This window comes from Macaca mulatta, chromosome 1 (assembly GCF_049350105.2).
Source record: "Macaca mulatta isolate MMU2019108-1 chromosome 1, T2T-MMU8v2.0, whole genome shotgun sequence".
In the NCBI taxonomy this organism is placed as follows: domain Eukaryota; kingdom Metazoa; phylum Chordata; class Mammalia; order Primates; family Cercopithecidae; genus Macaca; species Macaca mulatta.
The window spans coordinates 219,806,508-219,820,684 of record NC_133406.1 but is presented as its reverse complement, the minus strand read 5'-3'; the positions used below and the strand labels follow the sequence as shown (position 1 = coordinate 219,820,684).

At 40.0% G+C, this 14,177-nt stretch overlaps 1 protein-coding gene across 31 annotated transcripts in view; it reads right to left on the bottom strand.

Annotated features, from left to right (window-relative positions):
- EIF4G3 (eukaryotic translation initiation factor 4 gamma 3) overlaps positions 1–14,177 on the bottom strand; it is a 375,758-nt gene that overhangs the window by 327,345 nt on the left and 34,236 nt on the right. The gene's annotated exons all lie outside the window — the stretch shown is intronic.

Sequence of the window (14,177 nt, the reverse complement as noted above, 5' to 3'; positions counted from 1 at the left end):
CAGCCTGGGCAACAGAGTAAGACTATTTCAAAAAAATTTAAAAAAAAAAACTTAAGCCGGGCGCGGTGGCTCAAGCCTGTAATCCCAGCACTTTGGGAGGCTGAGACGGGCGGATCACAAGGTCAGGAGATCGAGACCATCCTGGCTAACACGGTGAAACCCCGTCTCTACTAAAAAATACAAAAAAAGCTAGCCGGGCGAGGTGGCGGGCGCCTGTAGTCCCAGCTACTCGGGAGGCTGAGGCAGGAGAATGGCGTGAACCCGGGAGGCGGAGCTTGCAGTGAGCTGAGATCCGGCCACTGCACTCCAGCCCGGGTGACAGAGCGAGACTCCATCTCAAAAAAAAAAAAAAAAAAAAAAAAAAAAAAAAAAACTCACTTCCTAATGTGAAAAAAGAGCTAAGTACTATCATTGCCCATTAATTTGGGTTTTTTCTGCTTTGTTTTTTCAGACAAGGTCTCACCCTGCCATCCAGGCTAGAGTGCAGTGGTGTGATCACAACTCACAACAGCCTTGACCTCCTGGGCTCAAGCAATCCTCATACCTCAGCCTCCTGAGTAGCTAGGGCTTTAGGTGTGCACCACCACATCAGGCTAATGTTTTTTTTTTAATTTGTTGTAGAGACTTGCTCTCACTTTGTTGCCCAAGCTGGTCTCAAACTCCTGAGCTCAAGCAATCATCCTGCCTTGGCCTCCCAAAATGCTGGGATTACAGGCATGAGCCACTGTGCCCAGCTTAGTTTCTAACTTTGACCAATTAGATAACTGGTAATGAAATATTCCAAGTTCTAAGAAGGTGTCAAGTACAACATGCTTGGTTTGCACTTTATCAGGTCCCAAAACAAATCCACTTCAAAGGGAAAAAACATCTTCCTCTACTCATACACCAAACCCTGTTTATACTATTACTCTAGAAAAGAAACTAAAAGAATATATCCACTGAGAAATAATCAACTTATTTCTGGATCATGACAAGCCAAAAATCTTCACAAGAAGGCTGGGTGTGGTGGTTCACACCTGTAATCCCAGAACATTGGGTGGCTGAGGCAGGAGAATTGCTCGAGGCCAGGAGTTTGAGGCAGCAGTAAGCTACAATCTCACCACTGCACTCCAGTCTGGGTGACAGAGTGAGACCCTGTCTCAGAAAAAAACAAAAAAAAGCTTAAGAAACGATAGGCTCTAAATCCAACAATCAGCATCATACTGGTAACTCAAAGCTTTCGAAAAAGATATTGTGCAAATAACAAGGCAAATACCAATTTAATATCCTTTATATTACATATAAGACCTAAATGAACTCACTACTGAGCATCCTAATTCTCTAAGCCAGGGGTCTTAACTAAATGGTATATCTAAAACTCAAGCTGCAAAATCTGATTCAGGTCTGTTTAATTTTTTTTTAAGATGGGTTTCACTATGTTGCCAACATAGAATGCAGTGGCTCTTCACAGCCACGATCATCGCAAAAGATAGCCCTGAACACCTGGCCTCAAGCCAAACTCCTGCTTCAGCCTCCCGAGTAGCTAGGACTACAGACCCACCCTGGTTTATATAATTTAAACTACAAAACTGACTCCAACAGCCAGCACTGAGTACAACTATCCTAGCCTTACCACATCCCTAGAATCATCCTAATTAAGATAGTATTTTCTTCCATTAGAAAAAAATGTAAAGGATTCCTTACTTGGGTCACCCAAGTCTAATGAAAATATTAACGAACTTTGCTCAGTGATTTAAAAAGTTAGCAAACATTTCTTACATTCTTAAAAACATTCTCCAGATTTAGCTCAGTCTGTCTTCTCTCTATAAGAGTATGTCATAATGTGTCTTTCTCAGGAAAATATTCTCTAGACATTTGTGGATAACCAACACAGTAACAAAATCATTACGAAACTGATTTTCCAATAGCAAAGAAGGGAATAACCTACAGAAACAACAGCATAGGAACAATAAAATGTTCTTCCTTTCACTGAAATTGAAGGTCCCAGTAGCATGGGCAATTTTTTTTTTTTTTTTTTTTTTTGAGACAGAGTCTTGTTCTATTGCCCAGGCTGGAGTGCAGTAGCACGATCTCGGCTCACAACAACCTCAACCTCCTGGGTTCAAGTGAGCCTCCTGCCTCAGCCCCCTAAATAGCTGGGACTACAGGAATGCACCACCACGCATGGCTAGTTTCTGTATTTTTATTAGAGACAGGGTTTCACCATATGCCCAGACTGGTCTTGAACTGGCCTCATTTGATCCGCCTGTCTTGGCCACCCAAAGTGCTAGGATTACAGGCCTGAGCCACCACACCTGGCCTTGGCAAAATTACTTATGCAGGTTATAAAAAGATAAAATTAAAGTAAGCAGTTTTCAGCAATGGCTGATATGAAGACTACTATTTGAAAACAAGACTATATTGTAAAAACTATACAAAATAGAACCTGAGAAATGCAGACATATCCAGGGTTAGGAATGAAAAGCAATTAATTACTTCCCTATTTTATAAATGCTCTGAAGCTTCAATTAAGTTCTTCACTCAAGGAATTAAGAGCAAAATAAGACTTGTTACCAGTTACTAAAATAAAAACCAACTATCACTTTGAAAGCATCTAAGGGAAAAATAAGGTGTTCTAAAATAAAGTTTTCTGCACATCAATTTGAGAATGACTTAATGAATGTGATAAATCCATAACATATATATTTTTTAAATGAGAAAGTTATAATCATTACATTACAGTTTATATTTATTCAGCTAAATATCTTGAACCAACTGTTCTAAGAACTTCACAAGTCAATGTTAACCCTCAAAAAAATCCTAGGAACAATTATAATTCCCGTATTTCAAAACAGAAAACCCCAGTGCATAGCAGCAATGCAGTCTGCCCAAGGTCATACTACATAAATGAAGAGGTGTCAACCAACTCCAACTGGGGTTCTTAACTACTCACCAAACTGTTTCTCTTTCTGTGTCATGTTACAGAACAATCTACAACACACTGAAAGAAGAAGAAAAGCTGTGAGACAGCATGTGTGTTTGAATTGAACATTACCATTTCTAATTGAGAAAAATATTGTTTTCTTTCTGTGTGTGTGTGTGTGTGTAGTTCTACGTATGAAAAAAAAAGTGTGGAAAAAGATTTTTATTTCAAAAGAACTTTGTGTTTTTCTTCCTACCAAGAGAAAAAAAACAAGATCCTGCTTACTTAGTGATTATAATACTACAGTATGTTTTCTATTTTACATTAAGAAAGTGAAGAAACAAAGACAAAAAGCAGATTCCACCCTGTAGGAGAGAAATGGTACAGGGAACAGAAAAAGGTTTTTTAAATTTTTTAATTAGGCCAGGCACAGTGGCTCATGCCTGTAATCCCAACACTTTGGGAAGCCAAGGCAGGAAGACAGTTTGAACCTAGGAGTTCAAGACTAGCCTGCACAACGTAGTGAGACCCTGACTCTACCAAAAATTTTTATAACTTAGTCAGTCGTGGTGGTGTGGGCCTGTAGTCCCAGCTACCAGAGAGGTTGAGGTAGAAGAATCGCTTGAGTCTGGGAAATCGAGGATGCAGTGAGCTGTGACTGTGCCACTGTGCTCCATCCAGCCTGGGCAACAGAGCAAGACCCTGTCTCTAAAAAAAAAAAAAAAAAAAAATGCTAATCAGTGCCACCCAAGGACTCAAGATAATAATAGTTCCCTAATTTTGTTACAAAGAGAATTTAGCCTGGCACAGTGCCATGTGCCTGTAATCTCAGTCATTTCCAAAAAATGGAGATAGATATGTATTACTGAAACATAAAGCTACTCAGGAGTCTGAGGTGGGAGGAACACAGAGTCCGGGCATTTAAGGCCAGCCTAGGCAACTCAGTTAGACGTCGTCTCAGGGAAAAAAACATATATTAGGATTCTAAAAGTGGCTAATGGTCAGGCATAATGGCTCACGCCTGTAATCCCAGTATTTTGGGAGGTCGAGGTGGGTGTATTGCTTGAGCCCAGGAGTCTGAGACCAGCCTGGGCAACATGATGAAACCCCCACTCTACAAAAAAAAAAAAAAAAAAAAAAATACAAAAATACAAAAATTAGCCAGTGTGGTGGCATGTGCCTGCGGTCCCAGCTATTCAGGAGGCTGAGGTGGGAGAATTGGTTGAGCCTGGGAGGTGGAAGTTGCAGTGAGTTGAGATCGTATAACCGCACTCCAGCCTAAGTGACAGAGTGAGACCCTAGCTCCCCCAAAATTACATTTTTTTAAGTGGCTAACTAGAATACATGCTACAAAGCAAAATAATACAAAGTAAATACAAACAAAAAAGAAAAACAATAAAGATATAAATGGAACCAGGAACCAAACCATCTAAAACTCATAATAGCTAACACTTAATTTCCACAACCTTTTTACCTACTTCATACTCTGACATACTTCCCTTCATACATTTTGATCTACTTCTATAATTTATCCCAAAAAATATCCATTCAAGTAAAAGAAGATGTATAAAAAGGTTAAGTGCAGCATGGTTCATAACATAAGAAAAACAGAAATAACCCAAGTAGATTAGCAAGAATTGAATAAAAATAAATTAAGCAGCATCCGTAATTCTAGTCATTTCCAAAAAATGGAAATAGATATCTATTACTGAAACATAAAACTGTTACTATAGAAATTACACTAAAAAGGAAAAGTAGGCTGGGTGTGGTGGCTCATGCCTGTAATCCCAGTACTATGGGAGACCGAGACAGGCAGATCACTTGAAGTTAGGAGTTCGAGACCAGCCTGACCAACATGATAAAACCCTGTCTCTACTAAAAATACAAAAATTAGTCAGGTGTGGTAGCAGGCGCCTGTAATCCCAGCTACTAGGGAGGTTAAGGCAGGTTGAGGCAGGAGAATAACTTGAACCCAGGAAGCGGAGATTGCAGTGAGTCAATATCGCGCCACTGCACTCAAGCCTGGGCGACAGAGTAAGAATTCGTCAAGAAAGAAATGAAAAAAATAAAGGAGGGAAGGGGAGGGGAGAAAAGGGGAAGGGAGGGGAGAAAAGGGGAGGGGGGAAAGAGAGAGAAAGAGAGGAAAGCAAAGGAAAGGAAGAAGGAGAAAGAGAGAGAGAGAGAGAGAGATAGAAAGAGAGAGAAAAGAGAAAGAAAAAGAAAACTATAAAACAGTATAACTAAGAAAGAATACTACAAAACAGTATACAACATTTTTTAGTTAAAATTTAAAATGTTGTAATAGGCATAGAAAGTCTGGAGAAAGACTTCAAACAGTTAACCAAGGAGGTGTGAAACTACAGGGAATTCCATTTACTAATGTATGTCTATAATATACAGTAAGATACATGTATTTCTTCTTTAGCACAAAATAAATTTCATTATAACAAACAATTATTAAACATACAAAATATTTTTGAAAATTTTTTATTTATACACTTTGGGAGGCCGAGGCGGGCAAATCACTTGAGGCCAGGAGTTTAGGACCAGGCTGGCCAACATGGCAAAACCCCATCTCTACTAAAAATATTTTTTAAATTAGCTGGGTGTGGTGGTACGTGCCTGTAGTCCCAGCCACTCAGGAGGTTGAGGCACCAGAATCACTTGAACCCAGGAGGCGGAGGCTGCCATGAGCCAAGATCATGCCACCACGCTCCAGCCTGGGTGACAGAGCATGACTGTCTCCAAAAAAAGAAAAAATTTATTTATAAAAGAAATGAGGTCTCCCTAAGTTGCTGTGGCCTGTTTCGAACTCCTGGCCTCAAGGTTCATATGCATGAGACACTATGCCAGATCCAAAATATTTTTAAGAAAGCAAATAACAAAATGAAGCAATTTCATGTTTCCCCCCCCCCACCCCCCGGCTTCCATTTTTTTGCTGCAAGCAATTTCATGTTTTAAGAGAGCTCTGATAGTCAAAATAGAGCTCCAAAAATTAATTCCAAGTATCTATGGGTAATCTTTGGGAGATAACATCTCTCCCATAACAATAACAGTTATCTGCTTCAATCTATTTATTTATTTATTTTGGAAACAGAGTCTCACTGCTGTGCAGGCTAAAGTGCGCTGGCACAATCATAACTTACTCTAGCCTCAATCTTGAGGGATCCCCTTGAGGGAACCTCCCACCTCAGCTTCCTGAGTAGCCAGGACTATAAACACTACAGGAGGACACCACCACACCCATCTTTTCTTTTTTTTTCTTTTTTTTTTTTTGGCAGAGATGGGGGTCTCGCTATGTTGCCTAGGCTGGTCTCAAGCAATCCTCCCACCTTGGCCTCCCAAAGTGCTAGACTTACAGGCATGAGCCACTGGTTCCTGACCCTGCTTCAATCATTTTTACGGATGAAATACAACAGAACTCTTGAGAAATAAAAGCACCTTGGTACACTCTGAGTAATAGACAGGTTTAACCATGTTAAACTGCGCCTAAATAGTAAAATGGCTTTGTCTCAGGTCATAAAGTAAATTTCAATAGATTATAATAAATAAACCATTAAAAGACAAAGAATGAGTCCCATCTTTCAAAAAGCCCATGAAGATGCATTTTACCAGGCCAGATTTCTTTCTCATAAGGTTTCTACCTTCTAATCCTTGAAACAGAGGGTTTTCAAACTATGCAGATCTTGGTCACTAATATCAACACAGCAGAACACTAGAAGAGGTAAAGCACGTACTGATAAGCGTGTGCCTTGTTAAATAGTCTAATTCTCCAGGAAATGAGTTTTGTTTTATGCTGGCTAGAATAATAATAGCATTGTTTCCTGGCCAGGCATGGTGGCTCATGCCTGTAATTCTAGCACTTTGGGAAGCCAAGGTGGGAGGATTGCTTGAGCCCAGGAGTTAAGAGACCAGCCTACATAGCAAGAAAAAAAAAATTATGCCATTATTTCTTGAGTACCAACCATATCTCTATCAATGTATTTGGTATTTTGCATAGAGGGCTCATGTAATCCTCAGAACAACTTGTAAGGTATCATCAACTCTCTGATATAGACAAGGAAACCAAGTTCCAAGATGTTACATTAAGAGAAGTGCCAAAGATCACATGACTACTTCAAGTAGAACCAGAGCTTTAAAAAAAAAAAAAAAAATCCTAGGGTTTAACTCTCAGGTTTTGCTCTATCTTCTAAACCCAATGATCCTGACCAATATATCTCTTAAAGTGTCCAGTTTATTTGATGCCTTTTTTTTTTTTTTTTTTTTTAAGTGTCAGGGTCTCACTGTGGTTCCCAGGCTGGTCTCAAACACGTAGCCTCAAAGGATACTTCCACACTGCCCCCGACTCAGTGGGATTACAGGTTTGAGCCACCACACCCAGCTATGGAATTCACTTGAAACAAAATTAAAAACTTATATACATTGTGATTTCCCTTAAGGAAAACATAAATATTCAAGTGTGAATGGTAAAGTTTCACCAAAACCATTTAGTTATCCAGTATATTAGGAATAAAATTTGGTACCATACAAATCTCTATGACAAAATCTAGCCAATATCACAAAATTCTCACAGGTTAAAAATTACAGTAAATGGGCTGGGTGTGGTGGCTCATATCTGCAATCCCAGTGCTTTGGGAGGCCACCACAGGAGGATCACTTGAGGCCAAATGTTTGAGACCAGTCTGGGCAACACAGCAAGACCTCATCACTACCAAAAATATTTTTAATTTTTTTTTAAATTAGCTGATTGTAGTGGGCACAGGACTGCAGTTCTAGCTACATAGAAAGCTGAGGCAGGTGGATCAACAGAGCCCAGGAGTTCGAGGCTGTAGTGAGCCAAGATAGTGCCACTGCACTCCAGCCTGGGCAACACAGTGAGAATCTGTCTCCAAAACTAAAAAAAATTCAGGAGTAGAGGTTGGAGGATTACTTGAGCCTAGGAATCGCAGACCAGTCTGAGCAACATAGTGAGATCCAGTCTCTATAGAAAAAATTTTTTTAATTAGCCAGGCACAATGGTGTGCACCTGTAGTCCTAGCTAATCAGGAGGCTGAGGCAGGAAAATCACTTGAACCCAGGAGGCTGAAGCTGAGATGAGCCACGGCTGCACCACTGAATTCCCGCCTGGGCAATAGAGCAAGACCCTGTCTCAAGAACTTTTATAAAGTAAAGTAAATGAAGGGCAAACATATGGTTATTAACAGTTAATTTCAATAACAAACAATATGCAAATCAGAGAGGCAATTTTATATTTAAAAAATATTAAAATTGGCCAGGCACGGTGGCTCACACCTGTAATCCCAGCACTCTGGGAGGCCAAAGCGGGTGGATAACCTGAGGTCAGGAGTTCGAGACCAGCCTGGCAACATGGCCAGTCTCTACTAAAATTACAAAAAAAAGCAGCCAGGCATGGTGGTGGGCACCTGCAATCCCAGCTACTAGGGAAGCTGAGGCAGGAGGATTGCTTGAACCTGGGAGGCGGAGGTTGCAGCAAGCCAAGATCACGCCATTGCACTCCAGCCTGGGCAACAAGAACAAAACTCCATCTCAAAAATAAATAAATAAAATTACATATTAGATGGTGACAACAGTAATTCAATAACTGGAATAAGAAAAATTAATAGTCACAAGGAGCTTTTCATTTCACACAAGAAAGTCTATAAAATACTACTACTATCAATGCAATAATTGTAATAAAAGGCAAACTTGAACTCTTCAAAAGCTAGTAAGTTACCTAAAGATACAGTTATTTCAGAAATTTCAGGATTTGGGTGGGGTGCAGTGGCTCCCGCTTATAACCCCAGCGCTTTGGGAGGCTGAGGCAGATCAGTCTCAGGCAGATCACCTGAGGTCAGGAGTTCTAGACCAGCCTGGCCAACATGGCAAAAACCCATTTCTATTAAAAATACAAAAATCAGCCAGGCGTGGTGGCGGGTGCCTGTAATCCAGCTACTCTGGAGGGTGGGGCAGGAGAATCGCTTGAGCCCAGGAGGCAGAGGTTGCAGTGAGCAGAGATCATGCCACTGCACTCCAGCCTGGGCAAAAGCGAGAATGCATCTCAAAAAAAAAAAGGAAGAAATTTCAGGATTTCCACCTCACAGTATCTATTTTTTTGAGGAGATGATATAGGTCCAAAATCACAACTAAAATATATTTGGAAAATATTCTGTATAAGAAACTCCACTCCACAAAACATAAATAGTATGCAGACATAAAAAACTGACCATAATACAAACGTACCATGAATTAACATAGGTATTTCCACTTTTTTAAATAATATATTCATTTTAAAAAATTATTTGAATTCCCTACAGACAACCAAAAAAAAATTATTGGAAGACCTCATCCTTCATTCATAACTATGAATAGAAACTACTAATTACCATACATTAACAAAGTAAAGAACAAAGAGGAGATCTCCCAGAGGAGAGAGATGGTGCACAGTATAGGAAAAGGTTTATTAAATTTCAAATTAGTATATTTGAAAAGACTCGTGATTAATAGTCATAAAACATGGGAGGCCAAGGAGGGAAGACTGCTTGAACCCAGGGGTCCAAGACGAGCCTGTTCAACGTTGTGAGACCTCATTTCTACAAAAGATAAACAAAATTAGCTGAGCATGGCTGCGTACACCTACGGTCCTAATTATCTGGAGGGCTGAGGTGGGAGGATCACTTTGGCCAGTGAGGTCAAGGCTGTAGTGAGCCATGATCATGCCACTGCACTCCAGCCTGGGCAACAGAGCAAGACTCTTCTCAAAAAAATTGTTTAAAGTCATAAAATAAGGTACAATTGCTAGCCCCCAAAAAAGCAGCAGAAAGAAAAGTTCTTAGTATTGAAAAAGTGACTGTCAAGTTGTTGCTCTTTTATTTACATACTTTTCAATTCAGCAATTCTATTTACAGGACTCCATTCTACTAAAATACATATACACAAAGATATATATGTACAAGGATATGCACTACAACTTTAATACCAAAATATCCATTAAAAACTACATTAATATCCACAAATAGGAAAAAAATAATAGTACAACTAGACTACACAATGGTCTGTATGTATTGACATGGCAAAGATTTATATGATACATAAATAAGGAGACACTAAGCATGGGCAGTATAATCCTACTTACATTCCTTTTACACAGTAATGTAATACAATAATAATATTAACAGCAACTACTATACCTATTTTACTATATAACACTGGTTCTCAGGTACTATTCTAAGCATTCTAAATGTATTAACTCATTTAATCCTCAGAACTCAAGACACCAGAGTCTATAACTACCACTCTCTGTAAATATAAGGATACTAGGGCACAAACAGGTGAAATCGCTTTCCCAAGACACACAGCACTAAATCAAGAGAGCTGGGACTCCAAATCCACCAAGGTGATACTTCACATTTCCAGCAGTCAGGACACAAACCAAAGCCCAGCTCCAGTCCATCCTCTAAAACCTCTGCTTTTCTCTCTCTCCCTCTTCTTCTCCTTATATGTAAATGCATATAAAAAGGTAAGAACAGACACACCAAACTGTCAACTGTGATAACCTTTAATCATGAAAGTATAAGTGAAAAGAGTTTTTCCCATTTTAAAATACATCATATGAAGGTATATATCTATATAATTGGCCAGGTGCAGTGGCTCACACCTGTAATCCTCCAGCACTTCGGGAGGCCGAGGCGGGTGGATCACGAAGTCAGGAGTTCGAGACCAGCCTGGCCAACATAGTGAAACACCGTCTCTACTAAAAATACAAAAAATTAGCCAGGCATGGTGGCAGGCACCTGTAATCCCAGTTATTCAGGAGGCTGAGGCAGGAGAATCTCTTGAACCCGGGAGGCGGAGGCTGCAGTGAGCTGAGATCGTGCTACTACACTCCAGCCTGGCGACAGAGCAAGACTCTGTCTCAAAAAATAAATAAATAAATAAATCTATATAATTTGTATTATTTATAAAACACATGCATTATTTTACTAAGTTTTTTTTTTCTTTTTTTTTTTTTTCCTGAGACAGAGTCTCACACTGTCGCCCAGGCTGGAGTGCAATGGCGCAATCTCAGCACACAGCAACCTCTGCCTCCCGGGTTCAAGCAATTCTCCTGCCTCAGCCTCCTGAGTAGCTGGGATTACAGGTGCCTGCCATCACACCTGACTAATTTTTGGTATTTTTAGTAGAGACGGGGTTTCACTAATGTTGGCCAGGCTGGTCTCAAACTCCTGACCTCATGATCCGCCCTCCTCGGCCTCCCAAAGTGCTGGGATTACAGGCATGAGTCACCGCGCCCAGCCTTTGCTAAATTTTGAACCTAAACCAAAATCTCAAAAAATACATGAGCCTAGGATATGAACAAATAATTTCCAAAACAGGAAATAAATGGCCGGGCGTAGTGGCTCACGCCTGTAATCCCAGCACTTTGGGAGGCTGAGGCAGGCGGATCACGAGGTCAGGAGATCGAGACCATCCTGGCCAACACAGTGAAACCCCGTCTCTACTAAAAATACAAAAACAAAATTAGCCTGGCGTGGTGTAGGCGCCTGTAGTCCCAGCTACTCAGGAGGCTGAGGCAGGAGAATGGCGTGAACCCAGGAGGCAGAGCTTGCAGTGAGCGGACATCCAGCCACTGCACTCCAGCCTGGGCGAAAGAGTGAGACTCCGTCTCAAAAAAAATAAATAAATAAACCTAGTAAACAAGGGAGAAAAAATAAACCTTACAAGTAATGAAAGAAATGCAAACTAAAATCGTCTATCATTTTCACCTAACAAACAAAAACTGAAAGACTGCAATATTTAATGCTGATAAAAAGAGCAGAACCTGAAAATATGTACATGTATTATGTATCAATAAAAACAATTTTAAAAATGTAACAGGCACTAGGGTACACTGCAGGTAAAGTGAAAATTCGTATCTGGTAATATAGATCAATTTTCCTAGTGTTCACACCTGTTGACTCAGTAATTTTTACTTTTACTAAGGAAGTATCTAAAATACTGAAAAGCATTATGCACAAAGATGGTTTCCAGCATTCCTTTTTTTCTTTTCTTTTTAAGAGAAGAGTCTCACTCTGTCACCCAAGCTGGAGTGTGCAATAGCACAATCATAACTCACTGCAGCCTCAAACTCCTGAGCTCAAGCAATCCTCCCAGCTCAACATCCCAAGTAGCCACGGCTACAGGCACACTCCATTAGGCCTCACTAATTTTTTTCTAATTTCATAGATACAAGGTCTTGCTATGTTGCCCAGGTTGGTCTTGAACTCCTAGGCCTAAAGCAATCTGCCTACCTTGGCCTCCCAAACTGGTTATTACAGGCATGAGCCACCCTGCCTGGTCTCAGCACTCCTTTCAATAGCAAACTGTTAACTTAAAAATCGAGTAAATGGTGCATGTCTGTAATCCCTGCAACTTGAGAGGCTGAGGTGGGAGGATAGTCAGGAGTTCAAAGTCAGCCTAGGAAACACAGCAAGATCCTCATGTCAAAAAAAGAAAAAAAAAAACAAAAATCCAGCAGTAAGGAATGTGTTTTCAGTAAATTGTGGCACGGTCATGTATCTAATATTATAAAGCCATTAAAGATGCCTTCAAAATGTTTACTGAAATGTGACTATACTGGCCAGTTAAGGTGGCTCATGCCTGCAATCCCAGCGACTGGGTAAGCTGAGGCAGGAGGACAGCTTGAGCCCAGGAGTTGGAGGTTAGAGTGAGCTATGATCATGCCACTGTACTCCAGCCTAAGCGACAGAGACTCTATCTCTAGAAAAAAGAAAGAAACAAATGTTAATATATCAGTATGTTAAAATAGGAAAAATAATAAAGTTACATTTACAGTATGATTTGCAGCTACGCAAATGTGTGTATACATATAAACACATATATGCCAACCCATGTGTACATAAATATGTACAAAAATATGTATAATATATAAACAAAAAATTCCTTCAACGAAATTTATCAAAATACATCAATGAGTTAGAGTTATGAGTAAACTTCTTTTTTTTTCCTGTATTTTCCACAATGATTACATATGGCTTTCCTAGAGAATGGGGGTTTTTCTGTTTCTTAAGCAAAAAAGCCTTTTCTCTTCATCACACTGAAAGAGAAATGAATGAAGTACTGTGTTACTGCCTATCTAGATACACGGTATTTTACTGGTTGCTAAGCAGCAGATCCTGGTGTTTTTACATCATGCCTATCTCTAGTCACAGGCAGAAAGGACTGGAACTCAGGCACAAACTCACCCCATCCAAATGGCAGTGTATTTCCTCTTGGAGAGTGGCCCAAAGAGCACATACAGCAACTTTAATTCTCTACTCAAACCACTCCCCATCTCTCACCTTAACATACCAAGCAGATTTTTTATATGGAACAGTAATCCTCACACGAGCTGCACGAAAGGGAAGACCTTTTTAATCCTCTACTATATGCCACCCACTCCATCCCTGAGAGATAATTTGCATTTAAGTACATTCACCCACCAAGCTAGAAATCACCATCATTCTGGACATGTATCTGTCATCAACTGACACAGACAGGTAAGCCTTGCTGCTTTCTGAAAACAGCCAATCCTGCTCAGTGAATGACAGCATCAGCTAAGATTTCTTCTACTGCAGAGAATGGGTGGGTCCCCCACTAATGCTGTAAATCCCAATACTCAGTGTCATTCCCTCCAAACAGCAGAATCTACAGTATGGAAATTCTTCCACAAGAAAAGCCCAATTCTTGTGGCCACAACCATTAAGAGAATCCCAAGTCAAGGCATTCTCCCCAAGCTTCTCTTCCTGCGTCTTCACAGGAACCACAGAAGCCAAGTCCTATACTATGCCCGCCCCTGCTGCTGCAGCAGCCATTTTTGGCTCAGCCCTGCTGCAGTCCCAGATGAAAGCCAGGACAGTAAGGACAAGATGGCAAAGGACTTTTAAAATGGAAACTCTTTAACAAAAATAACAATGAAGCAGGCATCATAAAAAATGTTGCAATAATATGCCATGTCATTTAAAATAAGGTTTAAAAAAAAAAAAAAGATGCCTATACTTAAGCACTTTAAACCGTTTTTCATAGCATCATGAAAAATTTGAGGAAACCTAATTCATCAAAATGTGAGATCGGCACTATACTGATTCTATGGTAAAACCAACATTAATCAGAATGGGGAACACAATGCTTAACGAGTTTAGCTTCTACTCAACTAATAGTTAACAACAACAACAAAAACTCCCTTGATTTCTGTTGAAAATCTAAATGCATTTTAAATTCCTCTTCACTGTCTTAAAAT